This window comes from Ranitomeya imitator, chromosome 4 (assembly GCF_032444005.1).
Source record: "Ranitomeya imitator isolate aRanImi1 chromosome 4, aRanImi1.pri, whole genome shotgun sequence".
Lineage (NCBI taxonomy): Eukaryota > Metazoa > Chordata > Amphibia > Anura > Dendrobatidae > Ranitomeya > Ranitomeya imitator.
In genome coordinates this window covers 579,965,083-579,969,897 of record NC_091285.1, presented here as the reverse complement: position 1 = coordinate 579,969,897, position 4,815 = coordinate 579,965,083, and positions in this window count along the sequence as shown.

The following is a 4,815-nucleotide window of genomic DNA, read 5'->3' as shown; positions in this document are numbered from 1 at the left end:
AAACCTGAAAACCCACCTCTTCAAAGAACCTTACAACCTGTAATGACCACATGGCCACCTCAACACCATCGGAGCTACTGCCCTCGACCTACTGTCTCCTTCCCCATAATCCTGTAGAATGTAAGCCTGCAAGGGCAGGGTCCTCTTCCCTCTGTATCAGTCTGTCATTGTTAGTTTGTTTACTGTGATATTTGTATTTTGATGTAACCCCTCCTCATTTACAGCACCATGGAATTAATGGTGCTATATAAAGAAATAAATAATAATATGGATGACAATGCAGATGAAAAATTGTAATTTTAGTCTAGATGAAAATCAGATGATTTTTTCTATACAGCTATGTAAACTTACCCTATGATTGAATTATACTCATGTTCATAAGGGCTCATTCACACTTTTATGCGTACGAGTGTTATCCATGTTTTACAAGGATAGCACTTGTACCTATGACAGTCTATGGGGTTGTTCACATTTTTGTGAATTTTTGAGGACTGAGTAGTCCATGTAAAATTACGAAGACGTGTCTGATTTTGATCTGAGTGTTGAATCAAATTCAGCATTGAAAGTTTATGGCTCTGTGAAAAACATCAGACAGCACTTTACATTTTTTCACATATTGAAAGAAGGTAGAGAAACGTTCTTTTTTTTCTCACCTGAAAAAAAATTATATGCAAATTGCCTTTTCACAAGGGAGGAGGGCGAGAACTTTAGTGCCACCTATTGGGGTTAGCAATATTAAAAGTCAATATAAACTCTTTAGCAAGCCTTGTCACATGACTTGGGATAAGAGCCAAACCAGAATCTCAATTTGCAGGCACAGTGTTTTGGGGCTTTTCTACTCATCAGTGCAAAGTGTGAGATCTCATCTGGCTAGGTGAGTGGCTTCTGGTCAGGATTAAAGCGGTATTGTTTCTGCTTGTGGAAATTGACATACTAAGCCTCGCATGCCAATGTGAGGAGGCTTTTAAGCTTTGCAATGATCCTCTGGGTAAATAAATATGCAAATGACTTCTTCAGAGATTAAGAGGACAAGAACTCTAGGGTCACCTATCCAGGTCAGAAGCCTCTCATCCAGTCACACCAGATCTCACACTTTGAACTGAGGAGGAGCAGCACCCCGAAACACTGTCTGCAAATTCAGATTCTGCTTTGGCTTTCATCTTAAGTCATGTGGCAAAGCTCATTAACGGGTCGATATTGACTTTTAGGATTTCTACGTCCAATAGGTGGGACTAGAATTCTAGCCCTCTGCCTCTCTGAAGAGACAATTTGCATATTTAATTTCCCAGAGGAGCATTGTAGGGCTTAAAAGCCTCCTCACATTGGTATACCAGGCCTGAAATCTCACTTTCAACAAGAAGGAATGTTACCCCTTGGGTCCCTCCAAAAATGATGAAACACTGATGAAAATATTGTAAAAAACACAGATGAAACTCTGATATACACCTGAGATTTTGCTTCTAATTTCTGTGGTGGATTCTGGAGAAAATACAAATTAGATTTTGACGATTTGCATCGTACCCTTGGAAGCACCAATAGGTGCTACTGCTAACGTGACAACCTCAAACTACTTTCAAATCTAGACAAGTCTAAAGGTGGCCATACACCCTGGATGACTGTTGACCAAGTGTACCCCAACTCTTCCCCAAAGCAGATGTCAGGAGAAAGATGGATTGGGCATGTTGCATTTCATAATGTCCGATCCCTGCTTCTCACAGGAGATAATTTGTTATCAGAGGTGGCTAGCAGAGGCCTATACCCCCCTCCCCATTGAAAGCTTGTACTGTAAATTACCAAACATGTGGCTACATTGCAGCCAGGCTCCACACAGCTAGCCCACAACCCATGGTTTGTATTACAGAAGATCTGGCTACCCCCTCTTCCCATCCCCTGCGGTTGTACTAATTCACACTTAGTTGCTCACGGTTCTATGGTAATTCAGTAGAACCAGGGGGACAATACTGAAATAGTTTTTCAGTTTTTTTTCGTTATGCAAGCTTTCACTACATGGAGGTAAATGCTCCACTATGGAAAAAGACTGCATGTCAGGACGACCTTTGGGCATTTCCAGCTCCAATCTCCTGAATGTGATGGTTTCTGATACCTGTGCAACGATTCCCGTAATCCCCATTGAGATGAATAGAACAGTTGCGGAAATATCTGCAACAAATCTTCTATTTAAATTATATATTTTCATCTCGGAAAGGGTCAATGTCGTCTCGATTTATCTAGTGGCAACAATAACCCCAGATCTGCCTCAGTCTAGTATTATTAGGACCCTAACCTTTGCATTAGCTATGAAACCAAACTTTGGCATTTCTTGCAATCATTTCACCCTATCTGCCCTGTGAGGGTCTGATCTTTCAGCGACGAGAGACTTTATTTCAAAGACACACTATCTGTCTGACCCCCGCTGCATGACGATACAAAATACAGAGACACGGAGTGTTGAAAAGTGGCAGGGATCTGATCTGGGTGCCAAGCTTCAATTACAGCCAGTGTCGGGAAGCAGTAACCATTTACCTACCAGGTGGCCATTAAATTTCGATCTGTAATTGTGTAATTTCCAAGAGCAATTGGAGATTAACCAAATCATGTATTCCACTCACAGGAATGATTCCCCTTAGCGATCTCCTGCAAAATTGACCTTTTGCAGTAGACCTGGACTACCAAACAATAACGCTTATGTCGGAAAGATTTCACAGTCTGCGAGTGCGGAGAGCTCAGTTCCGAAGTGTGAATGAGGTCTCAGTGACAGATGGAAGAGCAGCTTTATCCATGCTGAGAAATGATATTGTCACATTGACCTCTGACCCTTGACAGCTCATCTCTCACCATGATCAACTCCATGGGAGCAAAAGGTGCATTGATTTCCATGTAATACAAGAAAATATTACATTTGCCTAATTGTTACACAGTGACGGTGTAAGGCAAGAAATCAAACGCCTGTTTAATGCAGCTTGCAGCTCGCAGCAGCCAGATCGATGAAGCAGTTTGTCAGAGGCGTCCTCGGAGGAGCTTGCTCCGCCGTTGATCAGACACGAGGCCTCGTTATTTGTATTTATTGGAAATCAGGTGTGCATAGTCAGCAGAACATGTTATCCGAAATCAAAGCAGCCCTGCTCCAGGCTTGGGGAGAGGACACTAGAAGAGGCTGCGATCACTCAGGTAATTAAAAAACATTTTATTAGCGTCAAGTGTAAAACAAAACCTCATGGCCTATAAATGGCTGAATCTCGGTGAGAGCACAAAGCCAATGATCCCCTAAGATTGTTGGATCTTGCCCCCACAGTTAGAAGCTGATCTTGAGAGTCTGTCTGCTGGGAGCCCCATCTTGATGGAGGAAGAAAAAGCATTTTAAGGTTCATTGACAACAGTCACAGTCAGTGACAACTCTTGTTCCAAATCTATAGGCGGTTCTTCGCTGTAGATAGTAGTAAATGTCCTCCCTAGTTGCCCCAGTGAGGAATACAACATGTCTAAGCCAGACGTTGTCTTTCGGTTAACTTCCCACAACAAATATTTTGATGCTGCATATTTTCACTGTGCAAAAAAAAACCATATCACAGTTCCAGCCAATTGGATGGGATTTATTGGAATCTGATGCCAACAGCGGTTAATTCATTGTTGCATTGGGAAAAAAAAAAACGACCATAAAAAGTCAATAAAGAAAATCCAAAACTTATGGTGAAATGTTTACAAAAAACAAAAAAAACACTTGCGGTCAAAAAAAGACAAAGCAAGTGCTCAGGAAATATCCCCCCAAAAATCCAAAACGATGCTTTAGGACGTTTTTTTTTTTTCTCTTTCTTTAGCTTCTTGGAAAACTTGTCAGGTTCTCCTGCATGTAAAGTATGTCATGTGTACATATCCTTGGGATGTAATATGGCTACGAGTCACATGTGATTTAGGATTTGCAATATTCACGGGTAAAAAAAACCCTCTTACTGTGGGTTGTTGCAGTCATTAATATCTGAGCTGGAATGGCCAATTTGAATCTGCAACCAAAAATCCAACTGGTTGTAATTTTTGCAACGGTGGTGACACAAGAGCATCACACTGTGTGTAGGAACACGACCACATTCATAATTATCATGTGTGATGATGCAATGAAACCTTGTGATTGACATTTTGCATGGCCAAAGCTGTCAAGACTCCTAGCCTTCTATGATATCAGCTTGATTTTCATCAACCAGACACATTTAAAGGGACTCCGTCAGCTCAGAACGAATGGTCAAACTAAGTCCCACCACGCAGTACTGCACGGCGCGGCCAATCATTTATATACAACTCCCACCTGATTGTTTTCCATCTATCTCTATCCCCCTTTTTTGATTGACAGCTCTGGCTTCATAGGGCCAGAGGAGGGTGTAAATAGATGGAAACCAAGCAGGTGGGAAGGTGTAGCAACATGACTGGCCGCGCTGTGAAGCACTGAGCGCCTGCACTTGTTCTGAACAGTCATTCTGTGCTGAGAGTCCCTTTAAGAGAAAATCTGTGCAGCTATATATACCGTAGTTGCTAATCAATCACTTGTTTTATTTCCATCCCACCTTAGAAAATAAAGAGCCGGAATCTGAGTTTTGGGTCACCCTTCCTTTTTATACATGTGGACCACAGGGTCACTCAAAAGTTCATATTTGCAAATCTAAGAGCATGGCAGTGTGCACCATGTGGAGATAAAGGGTAGATTTACAAGAGCCATGTATACGCATGAAATCATGAATTCTAAGCTTAATACTTGGCTTCATGTAATCCCCTCTGCCAGTGCAAATTTACATGGTACATTTGTCAGTAATACATTATATAAAACAT